Below are 19,116 nucleotides of genomic sequence, written 5' to 3' on the forward strand. Positions count from 1 at the left end.
GATGATTTCTTGGATAAACAAATTTAATAAATAATTTCATTTTACACTAGTTTGGTAAGCACTTGAATAGGTGTATAAAAATCTGAATACGAAAAAGTGCAAACAAGGATAATTCAGTAAATTTTAAGTACTTTTTGGATATGCATGCAAGGGTGTTTGGTTCACCTAAAAAAATGAAGTTATAACTGATAAACACTCAAATAGGTGAACTAGAGTGTTGGGTAAATTTAAAAAAATAAAGTTAATGGCTGATAGGTAACTGATATGGTACTCATAACTGCAGTTTGTATCAAAATTGAGTTGTTTCTCATCAGCTGACAATTAATTTTATTTTATTTTTTAAAAAGATCATATTAACCTTTTTCATTTAATTCAAAAATTAATATTATTAATATTTTTATCTTTTTTATTTATATTTTAATATTTTAATTAGCGCATTATAACTTTATTAAAATATTTTTTTATTAATAACATAAAATATAAAATATTTATTTATTATAAAAAAAAACGTTTTTCTACATTTAAGAATTTAAAATTAGTTAGAAATTTTTTCTTTATCAATAATAATAATTACTTTATTATTTTATAACTATAATTTTGAAGTTATTGAATTATTTTTTAAAGAATTTAATTATTTTTTTATTTCAATCATAAAATAAATGATATAATATAATGAATCAATAATTATAGATATATTTTAATAATATAATAAATGATATAATATATTAAATTAATAATTAAATATTTAATTTAATAATAAAATAATATAAAATAATATAATAAATTTATAATATTATATTTATTTCAATAATAAAATAAATTACATGATATATATACTGTTATTAGTCGTTTTACATATGAGCATCAATAACTAAACATAATTTTACTAAACACTTAACATAAATCAGTTATTATCATATATATGTATGCAAGAATATTGCTTTAATACATTTACTTTTATTTAATCAGATGCCTCAAACACCTAAAACTATTAGAAATCTAAATAATAAATTAATTAATCTTCCTAACATATATAGCTAGCTAAGATCCTAAAATAACAAATATACTTTCCAAGGCATTCGGCTTAAGTTAGTACTAATTGACTAATGATGTGTTGAACAATATTGTACCAAAGTAGGAGGCACCCAGTAGGAAACGATTCTAGAAATTTCCTCATGTCCACCAAAGCAATCATGAGTCCATTGCGTAAACATACTGCAGCATCCTTCAGCCATTTGAAGGTCTTGAAAAATTGTACCTATGGCAGATCGAGCCCAACACAAACCCACATTAACTGAGGATGCAGCACAAGCTGGAGACAAAGTCAATGGGGGAGAAGGTGCCCCAGGAACTTGAGGAGTTGATGGTGCTTTTGAAACTTGAGGAGTTGATGATGCTGGTGGAGTTGGGCTACGGAAGAAAGGATTTGATGGGCAATGGCACACACATGTACACTGTCTTCCGATTGAACCTCGCCCCCCTTGAACCCAACTTATCTCATAAGGGCAGCCAAAACATGCAACAGTACAGCCACAATCAAATGCAACAGCCTCTTCACTAATAGGATTTGCTAACCCATCATTCATCAACCTTGCTAAGCACGCAAGAACAAATACCAACCAGATTGAACACCTCATTTTGGCTAATAATGATAACTAATTTTTCTTTTGTTCTATAATATTTATGTAGTGTGATTTGATTTTAATCTTGTTGAGCTGCTCGGGTATTTATAGAATACCCACAATCTAATTTGAAGTTATGTCAATAACTCCAAGTTGAATTTTAATTTAATTCTTGTTTATTCGATATCATGAATTTCTATCATAATTAAACTATGCTATTTGCCTTTTCATAATTGAATCACGCAGGAAAAGTATATCTCATATAAATTTATCATTAATTCACTACAAGAAAAGTTAAAAATAACTACGAAAATTACCGACTACAAAATTTCGTGGGTAATTTACCGACGAATTACCGACGCTTTACCAATGAAAAGAGAAATAAAATTTAAATTAATTTTTACCGACAAAATTACCGACTAATTACCGACTAAAAGTTTACCGACGATGTAATTTCGTAGGTAAAAGTGGTGCCTAACATTAGCGGCAAAAGTAGCGACCAAATAATAAAAATAACGACCAAATGTTTCGTCGGTAATTACCAACGAAATGCTTTTCGTAGGTAATAGTAAGAAAAAAATAGAAAATAAAATTTTAAAAAAAATACCTACGAAAAATTTTTCGTCGGTAATTACCAACGAAAAGTTTTTCGTAGGTAATATTAAGAATAAATAGAGAAGAAAATTTTTAAAAAGCTAAAAAATTTTACCTACGAATTTTTTTTGTCGGTAATTACCAACGAAATGTTTTTCGTAGGTAATATTAAGGAGAAAATAGATAAGAAAAAATCTAAAAGCTTGAAAAAATTTTAGCTACGAATTTTTTTCGTCGGTATTTACCCACGAAACGCTTTTCGTAGGTAATATTAAGGAGAAAATAGAAAATAAATTTTTTTAAAAAAATACCTACGAAAAATTTGTCGTCGGTAATTACCAACGAAAAATTTTTCGTAGGTAATATTAAGACAAAATAGAGAAGAAAATTTCTTAAAAACTAAAAAAAAATACCTACGAAAAATTTTTCGTCGGTAATTACCAACGAAAAGCTTTTCGTAGATAATATTAAGACAAAATAGAGAAGAAAATTTCTTAAAAACTAAAAAAAATACCTACGAAAAATTTTTTGTCGGTAATTACCAACGAAAAGCTTTTTGTAGGTAATATTAAGGAGAAAATAGGGAAAAAAAATCTAAAAAACTAAAAAAAATTTACCTACGAAAAAATTTTCGTCTGTAATTACCAACGAAAAGTTTTTTGTAGGTAATATTTAGGAGAAAATAGAGAAAAAAAAATTCTAAAAAACCAAAAAAATTTTACCTACGAAAAGTATTTAGTCGGTAATTACCAACGAAATACTTTTCATAGGTAATATTAAGAAGAAAATAGGGAAAAAATTCTAAAAAACTAAAAAAATTTTACCTACGAAAAAATTTTAGTCGGTAATTACCAACGAAAAGCTTTTCGTAGGTAATATTTAGGAGAAAATAGAGAAAAAAAATTCTAAAAAACTAAAAAACTTTTACCTACGAAAAGTATTTAGTCGGTAATTACCAACGAAATACTTTTCGTAGGTAATATTAAGGAGAAAATAGGGAAAAAAATCTAAAAAACTTAAAAAATTTTAGCTACGAATTGTTTTCGTCGGTAATTACCAACGAAACGATTTTCGTAGGTAATATTAAGAAGAAATTAAAAATAAAATTTTAAAAAAATACCTACGAAATATATTTAGTTGGTAATTCGTCGGTAAATCACAAAAAATGTGAAATTCCCACATCGTTTGAGAATAGATTTGAGGATAGTGAGTTTGTCTATAAAAGGAGAACTACCCTCCAACATAGAGCAATTATGGCATAGTCACATATATGGGGTCTATGTTGGGCTCCACTAGTAATTTTTTTCAAGTCAATTAAATCTTAAAAAATTATAAATTAAAATAATTAATAATTAATATTTAATTTAAAAATTAAAAAATTAATTTGAAAATTTTAAATTAAATTAAATTAAATTAAAATTTAAATTACATTTTAAATTAAATTAAATTAAAATTTAAATTACATTTTAAATTAAATTAAATTTAAAAGTTAATTTAAATTAAAAAAAATAAAAATTAAATTAAATTAAAAATTAATGATTAAATTAAAAAATATTAAATAAAAATTAGCTACGAAAATTTGTTTTCGTCGGTAATTACCAACGAAAAATTTTGTCGGTAAATTGTCGGTAATTTATAAGAGCAAAATCTCCTACGAAATTACCTACAAAAAAATTTAAATTTACCTACTAAATAATTTATCGGTAAATTTAGCGACAACATTTTTTTCGTCGGTAAAAATTACCTACGCTAGTATTTGTGGACGAAAAAATTTCGTCGGTAATTCGTCGGTAATCACTGATTACCTACGAAATTTCAGTATATTTGGTCGGTAATTTTTGTAGCTATTTTTTTAATTTCTTATAGTGATTTAAGAAGGAAATTAACAATACTAGATCTCTAATTTAATTACGTGCTGTCATTTATTAGTTTATAAATAAATTGTTTCTACAAACAAAGTCCATCACAATATCTGCTCACGTTTTCTATCTCTTTAATGATTAGGAGAATTCATTATTTATTTTATTAATTATAATTAGTGTTTATGAAGATTTATTTAAATTACCTTCTTCCTAATTAAAATTTTAGTGGATAAGATGAGATTTAACCACGTTATTACCATTAAATTAAGAATCAATTTAATTATTAAAGTGGCTAATGGCACATTCAGCCAAGTTAAATTTTTAATATTTTATTATTGTTTTAGTAATACATTAAATTTTTTATTTTATAATTATATTTAAATAAATTTTTAATTGAATTATTTATAAGGATTCAAATTAATTGAATTAAAATTAAAAGCCTTTTTGGTTTAGCTTTTAGATTTAGTTGATAACTAATAGTTATTATTATTCATAACTAATGACTGATAGCTGATTATAGCTGATTTATGTTAAGTGTTTGGTAAAACTATATTTAGCTGTTATTATTGATATGTAAAATTACTAATAAGAGTATATTTCATATAATTTATTTTCTTATTAACATAAATATAAAATTATAAATTTATTATATTATATTATTTATTTTATTATTAAATATATAATTATTAATTTAATATATTATATTATTTATTATATTATTAAAATAATATATCTCATTAATTTTATAATTGAAATAAGAAAATAATTAAATTCTTTTAAAAAATAATTAAATAACTTTAAAAATGTAGTTTTAAAATAATAAAGTAATTATTGTTGTTGATAAAGAAAAAAAAATCTTATAATCAATTTTTAGTTTTTAAATGTAAAAAAATATATTTTTTAATAATAAATAAGTATTTTATATTTTATATTATTAATAAAAAATATTTTAACAAAATTGTAATTTGCTAATTAAGATATTAAAATTATAAATGAAAAAAGATAGAAGCAAACAGTATTAATAATATTAATTTTTGAGTTATATAAAAAAATAATATAATCTAAATAAAAATGAAATCAAATCAGCTATTGATTAATAAGAAACAACTCTAAATATAAAGTTGATACAAACTGTAACTGATAGGTATCATATTAGTTACCTATCATCTATCACCTCTATATTTTTAAGTTCACCAAACACTCTAATTCACATGTTTGAATACCTATCAACTATCAGCTGCACTCAAAAAGAGAATCAAACATCCTCTAAGAAATTAGTCAGCCTCTTGAAATCTAATTTGATTTTATATTTCATATTTTTATTATTTATGTACGTTTCTTCTAATTTTTAATTTTTATTTAACCTATCCTATATATTTAATTAATTGCATCAGTCATCCAATTCCATTCTACAAGCATTAAGGTTTAGTGGAAGAAGACGTTTGCTACCTATAATTAAATCTCATTTGTAATCCAATCCAATCCAAATTTCTTGTAATATTAAAAAAAATTAATGTAGATAACTTTTAAGACTCTACATTATCCTAAAAAATTATCTACTTTTTTTATGTATGAACTTCAGTTAGAATTCAAACTTATAACTAATCTTATATTTATATTTATAGAAATTTATTGGTATTATTTTTCCAACAACAAGTGAATTACATTTATCAATTAATTAAAACAACTACTTGAAATCATTGCCTTCCTATATAAAAAAAAAAAAATGCAGGAGGTAAGCATCCAGCAACGAAGCCAGAAATTTTATTTAAGGGGGCTCATTTTAAATAATTATATAAAAATAAATACATATATTTCCTTGTAAAAATAAAAATAATAAAGAATTGATTAATAATATTTTCAAAAACAATAGAAATACATTTCCTCTTATGAAGATTAAAATCACAATCTTTCTAAAAAAATTGATAAAAATTTCTATTTTTTATATTGATAAATTTGTTATCAGCTCAAAATTTTTTAGCATTAAACATTTCTTTCCATTACCTCACTTTGATATTAGGAAAAAAAAAATTATAGAGAATTTTCCATAAAACTAAATATCCATATCTCTAAATTTTTTACTAACTCATTAAATTTTATTATTAAAGAAAATTCACTAAACTCAATAAAATGTTACAATGATTAAATAAGAGAAAGAGAAAAATATACTAAAATTGATCTTTCATTATTAATTTACCAAGAAATCAAAGTATTAAATTGAAATTTCTAAATTTGTTGTTCTAAAATATATTTAGTAGAATAACAGCTTTAAAAATCTGCAACATAAAAAATCCTCATTGATTTTTAGTGTAGATTTTTTTAAAAAAAAAATTAGCTAAAATTCTAAACACATCGTTTATCTAAAGAGAAATGAGTTAGATTTTCTTCTATTGGGGAAATTATTAAATTTATTAATAATTAGTGAAATTCACACTTATATACTTAGTTTTAATCAATTAGATCAACATCTATGCAACGAACATTACTGCTGCAAGCTAAATAAAGTGGTTGCACAGTGTTAACTCCCAATTATTTGATCATATCTAGCACCTGATATATCGCTACAGCTTTTGTTTGGTTCTTGCATGTTAGTAGTATGCCCTAGAGCATATCATTTAGTATGTATCTTATACATATTTTATTAATAAATGGCATTTCTACTTTTCTATTTATATAATATATTTATGTGTAATAGAAAAGGTCCATTGATATTTTGTTAGAAATATTATTCTTAAGTTGTTAAGAATATGAGTGACAATATTTCTAGCACAAAGTATCATAAATAGGTTCACAATCGAGGATACTTCATAATAAGGACATGACTTATCCAGAAAGATTGTATTCATGTTTGTTCCCAAGTTATTTATATCAGATATAAATAAGATGGAATGGTGAGTCTCATGCCATATAACAAACATGATAGGCACTTATAAATGATAAGTAGGCCGAACCAGTGACACTTATGACAAGCACATGGAGTTTACTCTTGTCAATGTTTTGTCATAAATCATATCAGTGCATATAATCTTTAGACACGAGATAGCACGATTATCTTGTATATAGGTAGTTTGAGTTTGATCTGCTTTCATACTTGTATGCGTGTATGGGTATATGGGCATGTGTTGGCTCCTACTAGTTATATATGGAGGTAGGTGTTGATCAAGATGGAATCTGTTCCTCTAAGTAAATAGAGATAAAATCCTATGTTCATTTAATTGTTCTTGATGTTTCAAGTTCTGGCCAGACAGATAGATTTATTGAGAAAAGAGTTTCTGATGAGAAAATCTTTTAATCAAGAACTGGAATTAAAAGAGAACATAATATTCATAGCAAATGGAGTTTGACATAAACCATGACTCCAGCTTGAGTTGGGATTTTGTAACAGAGAGATCCTAGTGCATGGTAACATATGATTATAGGTTCATTTAAGGTAAACCTTATTACTAATTGGGTGGCTATGGCATGCTATGCTAGGTGTTAACCATGGTCTATGAGGTTCATAAAATGATTTAGAGAAATCATTTATGGTAAGAAAGAGTTCTGATGATATTAAGAGTTGATATCATGTCTCATTGCCAATTAGTGATGAGCCTAGTAAGTCACACACATACACAAGTTATCACCTAATTAAATATGATTTAATTAATTAATTAAAGAGTTTAATTGATTAATTAAATAGGTTTGGTTTGCAATTAGATTGCAAAGTCCCTGGCATGACTTGAAACCAAATCTAGATTATTGGATGTATAATATAAGTTAAATTTATATTTAAAGTGTTTAAATATGAATTTAATTAATGAGAAATTAATTAATAGAGATTAATTAATTAATTTATATTTGATATAAATTATTTAGAAGAAGAAAATAATTATTTTGGGTTAAGAACTCAAAATTAAGACACATGGGCATTTTGGTCATTTTGCAGTGTGACACGTGGCACCATGAGATGGTGACACATGGCATAACACATAAGCTTGCCAAATGTTTTTTAATCATGTAAGATGATTAAAATCAAGATTATTAAATATAGATTTGACACTTGGCACAATGTGATTGGGTCACTTAAACCTAGAGCTAATCAAAGGGTGACATGTGGCAAGGGTTTAATGTGTTAACCTATCTATTTAAGTGTTGTTATGAGAAAATAAAATACAACCAGCAGCCACACTCCTTTGTCACGCCACTTTGAGGGTTTTTATCTCTTCTTCTTCATCTCTTATCAATTCAAAGAGATTAGCCATCAATCTCTTGAATTAAGAACACTAGAAATTGTTTCTAGTGTCCTGTTTACATCTTTAATCTCTTAAAAGGCAGAACTTGGTTTTCTAATTAATAGAAAAAGCTTTAGAAGCTATTCAAGGGCTGCCATAGGTGTTCTTGGTGTGGACAAGCTAGAGGGACAACATCTGGTGTCCTGAAGACGAATCTCAAAGCGCAGACATTGCGATTGCATCAAGAGGTTAGTGTAATCGTTCTTGATTTAATCTAGGGTTCTAAAATTAATCTGATTAATTTTAAAATCTTAAATGGAAAATACAGATCCAAAAACATATTAAAAGAGTTTTAATATATTGTTTATCATTGAAATCAAATAGATAAAAATAAATCTTGCATGATGCATGTGACCCTAGGTGAAAATTTTTGAATTCAATGGTATAAACTTGTGTTTTTCACGCTTCCGTTCCTTCAATTGGTATCAGAGCCACTATATTTGCCATTTAGATTGATGTTTATATGATTTAATTGTGTGTTTGATCATGAGATCAAAAGTTTATTGCTGGTTGCAAAGTCAAGGTGGCGGCACAAATGATGAACACCATGGTGCGCATGGTTGATGCATCACAATGGTGTGCAAAGGTAAATGGATGGTGAATGTGCAATTGTTGTATGATCTAAGATCCATTTTATGTCTAATTAAATTGTTTAATTAGAATTTTAATCACACAATTAAATTATGATTCAAATCAGATTTTTAAAAATTGTTTGAATGTGATTCAAATCTGAATTTTAAAAGTTGTTTGAATGTGATTCAAATCTGAATTTTTAAAATTGCTTGAATCATATTTAAATCTGATTTTTTAAAATTGATTGAATAAAATTCAGATCTGATTTTTAAAAAAAGGTTTGAATGTGATTCAAATCTGATTTTTTAAAAAATGTTTGAATGTGATTCAAATCTGAATTTTTAAAGTTGTTTGAATGTGATTCAAATCTGAATTTTTAAATTTGTTTGAATGAGATTCAAATCTGAATTTTTAAATTTATTTGAATCATATTCAAATCTGGATTTTTAAGTTGAATATGAGATATTCAATTTAATTTAAGTATGTATGTTTTATTTAATTGTTAAATTGTGATATGCATGATGGATGATCATGGACTATAAAAGACCAATGTGATTGGATTTATTTCTTTTATGTTTCTTTGGGATTGTAAATTAATTAATTTATTTTAATTTATTTTGGGCATGTATTATTAAGCTTGTAATAATTTTTGGGTTGTAATTTCATTTATTTAAGTTCTTGTAAATTCGCCTTGGTATGCCAAGGATTACCATGTAATATTGGATTGCAAGAAGTTCAAGGAGGTCAAGAGCATTGGTGAGACCAGTGGGAGGAATTCAAGATCAAGTGTTGATTATGTACTCCTTCAGCAACTCTTGTAAAATGAATGAATGAAATGCACCTAGGAATGCCCTGATTCAATTCTTGGTGGCTCAGAATTGAATCCCTTAGAAAGTCCATGATCATACCATATTTCGCTTATCCATGAATGCATGAGATGTATGGGAATGTATGCAATTATATGATATATGCATGCTAAATGGATAATGTGCAAAGTGAGACCTTAATAGTAAATAGAATGACCATAAAATCTTCCAAACAAATGATTAAGTTGGAAATGCTATAATTAAAGTAATTATAACATAGGCCCTCCATTGGGGCAATTATTTTAAGAAATTTTAAATAGTTACATAAGATGCAATTTATTTAAGAGATTTTCTTAAGAATAATTGTTAAGCATGAGATGTTGTAAATATGTAAATGGTTTAGTGGCCAATATTGGATGTACCTGAGGACATTAAAATTATTTGCATAATTCCTGGCTCAATGGGATCAACTTAACTAATGCAAGATAAGTCAATAATGGATGTACCTGAGATTTTGAGCATTAGGGGCTAGGTAAAGGATTGAACCTCACATGAGATGTGATGGGCAAAGAGTTGCTCACTTATAGTTTATTGTAATTCCAATAATGGATGTACCTGAGGATGATCAATAGAATTATAAGAATTCAATCACCCACTAGAAATCCATCCAACTAGGATTTCCGTTTTCTACTTTGGAAGTGTAGGATTCGCTAAGTTAGTGGGAGGACCAATTTGATTAAAAGACCATAATCATTTTGGTTAATTACATGATACATTTACTAATTAATCTGGTTATTTTCTGCAGTTAATTTTCTGATAAAAATGAGCACAAAACAACTACCACCATCCAATATCCTTGCAAGCATACTTGATCACAATAGGTTGACAGGACCTAATCTGTCTGATTGACTAAGAAATTTGAAACTTATCCTGAACCTTGAACATATAGGATATGTTCTAGATTCAAATGTTCCTGGTCCCTTACCTCTAGAGGCCACACAAGAGGAACATGAAACTTTGGACAAGTGGAAGGAGCATGATATGAGATCTAAGTGTTACATGCTTGCTTCCATGAGTAATGAGTTACAGAAGCAACATGAGAACATGCAAAGTGCGAGTGAGATCCTCCTTCACCTACAAGAGTTGTATGGTGAGCACAAAGAGAATGCTAGGTATGAGATATCTAGACAGCTATTCCGTATGAGGATGTCTGAGGGACAGAATGTTGGGGATCATGTCCACAAGATGATTCGGCTGATTGAGCAGTTGGAACATCTTGACTTCAACATGGATTTCCAACTATAGACGGATTTGATCCTTCAGTCCCTTCCTGAGTCTTTTGGAAATTTTGTGACAAATTTCTATATGACTAAACAGGAATGCACCTTAGCTGGTTTACTCAACATGCTGGTTATTGCCCAAAAGAATATGCCAGGCAATAAAGAAAAAGAGGTAGCTTTAGTTGCATCTTCTTCTACTGGAAAGTCCTGTTAGTAGTATGCCCTAGAGCATATCATTTAGTATGTATCTTGTACATATTTTTAATAATAAAAGGCATTTCCACTTTTCCGTTTACATAATATATTTATGTGTAATAGAAAAGGTCCATTGATATTTTGTTAGAAATATTATTCTTAAGTTGTTAAGAATATGAGTGACAATATTTCTAGCACAAAGTATCATAAATAGGTTCACAATCGAGGATACTTCATAATAAGGACATGACTTATCCAGAAAGATTGTATTCATGTTTGTTCCTAAGTTATTTATATGAGATATAAATAAGATGGAATGGTGAGTCTCATGCCATATAACAAACTTGATAGGCACTTATAAATGATAAGTAGGCCGAACCAGTGACACTTATGAAAAGCACATGGAGTTTACTCTTGTCAATGTTTTGTCATAAATCATATCAGTGCATATAATCTTTAGACCTGAGATAGCACAGTTATATTGTATATAGGTATTTTGAGTTTGATACTGCTTTCATACTTGTACTATGTATGGGTATATGGGCATGTGTTGGCTCCTGCTATTTATATATGGAGGTAGTTGTTGATAAAGATGGAATCTGTTCATCTAAGTAAATAGAGATAAAATCATTTGTTCATTTAATTGTTATTGATTTTTCAAGTTCCTGGCAGACAGATAGATTTATTCAGAAAAGAGTTTCTGATGAGAAAAATCTTTTTAATCAAGAACTGGAATTAAAAGAGAACATAATATTCATAGCAAATGGAGTTTGACATAAACCATGACTCCAGCTTGAGTTGGGATTTTGTAACAGAGAGATTCTAGTGCATGGTAACATATGATTATAGGTTCATTAAGGTAAACCTTATTACTAATTGGGTGGCCATGGCATGCTATGCTAGGTGTTAACCATGGTCTATGAGGTTCATAAAATGATTTAGAGAAATCATTTATGGTAAGAAAGAGTTCTGATGATATTAAGAGTTGATATCATTTCTCATTGCCAATTAGTGATGAGCCTAGTAAGTCACACACATACACAAGTTATCACCTAATTAAATATGATTTAATTAATTAATTAAAGAGTTTAATTGATTAATTAAATAGGTTTGGTTTGCAATTAGATTGCAAAGTCCCTAGCATGACTTGAAACCAAATCTAGATTATTGGATGTGTAGTATAAATTAAATTTATATTTAAAGTGTTTAAATATGAATTTAATTAATGAGAAATTAATTAATAGAGATTAATTAATTAATTTATATTTGATATAAATTAATTAGAAGAAGAAAATAATTATTTTGGGTTAAGAACTCAAAATTAAGACACAGGGGCATTTTGGTCATTTTGCAGTGTGACACGTGGCACCATGAGATGGTGACACATGGGATTACACATAAGCTTGCCAAATGTTTTTTTAATCATGTAAGATGATTAAAATCAAGATTAAATATAGGTTTGACACTTGGCACAATGTGATTGGGTCACTTAAACCTAGAGCTAATCAAAGGGTGACATGTGGCAAGGGTTTAATGTGTTAACCTAGCTATTTAAGTGTGGTTATGAAAAGAAAACATAACCAGCAGCCTCTCCTCTCAATTGTCACGCCACTTTGAGCCTCTCCAGCTATTTCTCTTCATCTCTCATCAATTCAAAGAGATTAGCCATCAATCTCTTGAATTAAGAACGCTAGAAATTGTTTCTAGTGTCCTGTTTACATCTTTAATCTCTTAAAAGGCAGAACTTGAATTTCTAATTAATAGAAAAAGCTTTAGAAGCTGTTCAAGGGCTGCCATAGGTGTTCTTGGTGTGGACAAGCTAGAGGGACAACATCCGTGTCTCAAGACGAATCTCAAAGGCGCAGAACCATTGCGGCACATCAAGAGGTTAGTGTAATCGTTCTTGATTTAATCTAGGGTTCTAAAATTAATCTGATTAATTTTAAAATCTTAAATGGCAAATACAGATCCAAAAACATATTAAAAGAGTTTTAATATGTTGTTTATCATTGAAATCAAATAGATAAAAATAAATCTTGCATGGTGCTTGTGACCCTAGGTGAAAATTTTTGAATTCAATGGTATAATCTTGTGTTTTTCACGCTTCCGTTCCTTCAATTGGTATCAGAGCCACTATATTTGCCATTTAGATTGTTGATTATATAATTTAATTGTGTGTTTGATCATGAGATCAAGTGATCCATTGCTGGTTGGATCAAGAGGTGTGGCGGCACACATGGTGAAGCCACCATTGGTGGCGGCAACAATGGTTCCATGGGTGGTTCAAGGTTTGGCTTTTAATTCTGCAATTGTTGTATGATCTAAGGCCTATTCTTTGACTAATTAAAGTGTTTAATTAGTTGTTTTAATCACACAATTAAATTATGATTCAAATCAGATTTTTAAAAATTGTTTGAATGTGATTCAAATCTGAATTTTAAAAGTTGTTTGAATGTGATTCAAATCTGAATTTTTAAAATTGTTTGAATCATATTTAAATCTGATTTTTTAAAATTGATTCAATAAAATTCAGATCTGATTTTTTAAAAAATATTTGAATGTGATTCAAATGTGATTTTTAAAAAAATGTTTGAATGTGATTCAAATATGAATTTTTGAAGTTGTTTGAATGTGATTCAAATCTGAATTTTTAAATTTGTTTGAATGAGATTCAAATCTGAATTTTTAAATTTATTTGAATCATATTCAAATCTGGATTTTTAAGTTGAATATGAGATATTCAATTTAATTTAAGTATGTATGTTTTATTTAATTGTTAAATAGTGATATGCATGATGGATGATCATGGACTATAAAAGACCAATGTGATTGGATTTATTTCTTTTATGTTTCTTTGGGATTGTAAATTAATTAATTTATTTTAATTTATTTTGGGCATGTATTATTAAGTTTGTAATATTTTTGGGTTGTAATTTCATTTATTTAAGTTCTTGTAAATTCGTCTTGGTATGCCAAGGATTACTATGTAATATTGGATTGCAAGAAGTTCAAGGAGGTCAAGAGCATTGGTGGGACCAGTGGGAGGAATTCAATATCAAGTGTTGATTATGTACTCCTTCAGCAACTCTTGTAAAATTAATGAATGAAATGCACCTAGGAATGCCCTGATTCAATTCTTGGTGGCTCAGAATTGAATCACTTAGAAAGTCCATGATCATACCATATTTACTGCTTATCCATGAATGCATGAGATGTATGGGAATGTATGCAATTATATGATATATGCATGCTAAATGGATAATGTGCAAAGTGAGACCTTAATAGTAATTAGGATGACTATAAAATCTTCCAAACAAATGATTAAGTTGGAAATGCTATAATTAAAGTAATTATAACATAAGCCCTCCATTGGGACAATTATTTTAAGAAATTTTAAATAGTTGCATGAGATGCAATTAATTTAAGAGATTTTCTTAAGAATAATTGTTAAGCATGAGATGTTGTAAATATGTAAATGGTTTGGTGGCCAATATTGGATGTACCTGAGGACATTAAAATTATTTGCATAATTACTGGCTCAATGGGATCAACTTAACTAATGCAAGATAAGTCAATAATGGATGTACCTGAGATTTTGAGCATTAGGGGCTAGGTAAAGGATTGAACCTCACATGAGATGTGATGGGCAAGGAGTTGCTCACTTATAGTTTATTGTAATTCCAATAATGGATGTACCTGAGGATGATCAATAGAATTATAAGAATTCAATCACCCACTAGAAATCCATCCAACTAGGATTTTCGTTTTCTACTTTGGAAGTGTAGGATTCGCTAAGTTAGTGGGAGGACCAATTTGATTAAAAGACCATAATCATTTTGGTTAATTACATGATACATTTACTAATTAATCTGGTTATTTTCTGCAATTGATTTTCTGATAAAAATGAGCACAAAACAACCCCCACCATCCAATATCCTTGCAAGCATACTTGATCACAACAGGTTGACAGGACCTAATCTGTCTGATTGGCTAGGAAATTTGAAACTTGTCCTGAACCTTGAACATATAGGATATGTTCTAGATTCAAATGTTCCTGGTCCCTTACCTCCAGAGGCCACACAAGAGGAACATGAAACTTTGGACAAGTGGAAGGAGCATGATATGAGAGCTAAGTGTTACATGCTTACTTCCATGAGTAATGAGTTACAGAAGCAACATGAGAACATGCAGAGTGCGAGTGAGATCATCCTTCACCTATAAGAGTTGTATGGTGAGCACAGCAGGAATGCTAGGTATGAGATATCTAGACAGTTATTCCGTATGAGGATGTCTGAGGGACAGAATGTTGGGGATCATGTCCACAAGATGATTCGGCTGATTGAGTAGTTGGAACATCTTGACTTCAACATGGATTTCCAACTACAGACGGATTTGATCCTTCAGTCCCTTCCTGAGTCTTTTGGGAATTTTGTGACAAATTTCCATATGACTAAACAGGAATGCACCTTAGCTGAATTACTCAACATGCTGGTTATTGCCCAAAAGAATGTGCCAGGTAATAAAGGAAAAGAGGTAGCTTTGGTTGCATCTTCTTCTGCTGGAAAGTCCAACAAGAAGAAGGGCAATAAGAAAAAGAAACCTAAGATTCCTGGTCCTTCCAAGAAAATAGCTAAACAGAAAGGGAAGACCAAAGCTGACAAAGGCAAAGGAAAGTGTTTCCACTGCCAACAGGAAAGTGTTTCCATTGCCATTAAGAAAGTGTTTCCACTGGCCAGAGTATAGCAATCTAAATGAATGCAATGCCGTGGTGAAAACCAACTCAAGTTCCAAATATATTTGGCACTTAAGGTTATGTCATGTTGCAGAAGATAGGATTACAAAATTGGAGAAAATGGGGATTCTATCCTTATTGGACTCTGAGCCTACTCCAACTTGTGAATCTTGCCTTCAGGGTAAAATGACTAGATCACCCTTTGTTGGACAGGGGCTAAGAGCTGAAAATATTTTGGAGCTAATACATAGTGATGTATGTGGTCCATTTAAAGAAATGGCTAGAGGGGGCTTTCATTATTTTATTACCTTTACTGATGATAAATCAAGGTTTGGGTATTTGTATTTGATCAAATACAAACATGAATCCTTTGAAAAGTTTAAAGAATTTAAATCTGAAGTAGAAAATCAAAAAGGAAAAAATATTAAAGCTCTTCGATCAGATCGTGGAGGTGAATATTTTAGTACTGAATTTGATGAATACTTGAGAGAGCATGGCATTGTTTCTCAGCTGACTCCTCCAGGAACGCCACAGCTGAATGGTGTATCTGAAAGGAGAAATCGTACCTTATTGGATATGGTACGTAGTATGATAAGCTATACTGATATGCCAATCTCCTTTTTGGGGATTTGCATTAGAATCAGCTTTATATATTCTGAATAGGATTCCATCAAAATCAGTTTCTTCCACACCTTATGAGATATGGCATGGAAGAAAACCAAGTCTTAAGCATGTTAAGATTTGGGGTTGTCCAGCTTATATCAAAAAGTCAACACCGATAAATTGGAGACCGGATCGTAAAGAGGTCAATTTGTTGGATATCCAAAAGATAGTTTTGGATATTATTTTTATTTGCCTACTTCACAAAAGGTTGTGATAAGTAGAGATGCCACATTTCTTGAACAACAGTTTGTTCAAGAAGGAGGCAAAGGAAGGCAAATAGAGTTAGAATTGGAGAATTCGACCAACCAATGCATCGGATGGATATAGATCCATCTAGTCAACCTATACCCATTGATGAAACATCTAAAGTCGTTCCTCGTAGAACAACCAGTATCTCACCCACCGGTGAGATATGGTTTTCTTCATGAAAAAGAACAAGAGTTGTCTACTCATGAAGAAGTAGATCATGGAGATGATCCACTTACCTATGAAGAAGCTATATCGGATATAGACTCTTCAAAATGGATTGATGCTATGAAATCCGAGATTGATTCCATGTATAAGAATCAAGTTTGGGATCTTGTTGACCCACCAAGGTATTGTACCTATAGGGAACAAATGGGTTTTCAAGAAGAAAATTGGTTACGATGGAAAGGTAGAGACCTATAAGGCAAGGCTAGTAGCGAAAGGGTTTCGCCAAAGGCAAGGAATAGACTATGAGGAGACTTTCTACTTTGTTGCCATGCTTAAATCAATTAGGATTTTATTAGCAATAGTGCATACTATGATTATGAAATTTGGCGGATGGATGTCAAAGCGACTTTTCTCAATTGATACATTGAAGAAAACATTTTCATGGAACAACCTAAGGGATTTGAATCCCAAGATGGTTCCAAGGTATGCAAGCTAAAGCGATCCATTTTTGGGTTGAAACAAGCTTTGAGGAGTTGGAACATCCGTTTTGATGAAGCCATTAAATCTTTTGGTTTTATAAAAAATGAGGATGAGCCATGTGTATATAAGAAGGTTAGTGACAATGCTATCACTTTCCTTGTCTAATATGTGGATGACATCTTGTTGATGGGTAATGATACGGGTATGTTGGACTATAAAGGTATGGTTGTCAAATACATTCTCCATGAAAGACTTAGGGGAGGCAACCTATATTCTTGGGATTCGCATCTATAGAGATAGAGCGAAAAGAATAATTGGTTTATCCCAAAGTCTATACTTGGAAAAGGTGTTAAAGAGGTTTAACATGCTTGATTCCAAGAGAGGATTGTTACCAGTGAGACATGGTATCCACCTTTCTAAAGAGATGTCTCCAAAGACACCTGAAGAAAGAGATAAGATGGCCAGGATTCCATATTCTTGTGATATTGTTAGTTTAATGTATGCAATGTTGTGTACTAGGCCGGATATCGCATATCTTTGTTAGTTTGACTAGCGGTATCAATCCAATCCAGTTTGGAACATGGATAGTCACAAGAATATTCTTAAGTACTTAAGAAGAACTAAGGATTTATTCTTGATTTATGGAGGTGGAGACTTGCAATTGGATGGTTATCTTGATTACGATTTCCAATCGATATCGATGATAGAAAGTCTACCTCTAGATATGTGTTCATTTGTAATGGAGGTGCGATCGGTTGGAAGAGTTCCAAGCGAGCACGATTGCAGATTCCACTACTGAGGTCGAGTATATTCTTTGCATCGAGATCTTGCAAAGGAAACTGTTTGGATAAAGAAGTTCGTGACAGAACTTACAGTAGTTCCTTCCATTGAGTCAGCAGTTCCACTACACTGTGACAACAATGGAGCAGTCATACAGGCTAAGGAACTAAGGTCTCACCCAAAGTCCAAACACATAGAAAGGCACTATCACATTATCAGAAATATAGTTGGGCAAGGCGATATAGTCATGCAGAAAAATAACATCAGCTGAAAAATTCAGCTGATCCATTCACTAAGCCTTTGTCATAAGCTCAGTTAGACTGACATCTTGAGAAGATGGGTCTAAGATATTGTAATGAATGGCTCTAGTGCTAGTGGGAGATTGTTAGTAGTATGCCCTAGAGCATATCATTTAGTATGTATCTTGTACATATTTTTAATAATAAAAGGCATTTCCACTTTTCCGTTTACATAATATATTTATGTGTAATAGAAAAGGTCCATTGATATTTTGTTAGAAATATTATTCTTAAGTTGTTAAGAATATGAGTGACAATATTTCTAGCACAAAGTATCATAAATAGGTTCACAATCGAGGATACTTCATAATAAGGACATGACTTATCCAGAAAGATTGTATTCATGTTTGTTCCTAAGTTATTTATATGAGATATAAATAAGATGGAATGGTGAGTCTCATGCCATATAACAAACTTGATAGGCACTTATAAATGATAAGTAGGACGAAAGTGTGACTCTTATGACAAGCACATGGATTTTTCTCTTGTAAATTTTTTGTCATAAATCTTATCAGTGCATTTAATCTTTACTCCTGAGATAGCTC

General features: G+C 29.7%; 1 pseudogene; it reads right to left on the reverse strand.

Annotated features, from left to right (window-relative positions):
- Positions 1-6,526: 6,526 nt before the first annotated feature.
- The window catches only part of LOC131181621 (polygalacturonase At1g48100-like), a 34,507-nt pseudogene continuing 21,917 nt past the window's right edge, over positions 6,527-19,116 (reverse strand).

The sequence above is a fragment of the Hevea brasiliensis genome, chromosome 7, assembly GCF_030052815.1.
Source record: "Hevea brasiliensis isolate MT/VB/25A 57/8 chromosome 7, ASM3005281v1, whole genome shotgun sequence".
NCBI lineage: Eukaryota > Viridiplantae > Streptophyta > Magnoliopsida > Malpighiales > Euphorbiaceae > Hevea > Hevea brasiliensis.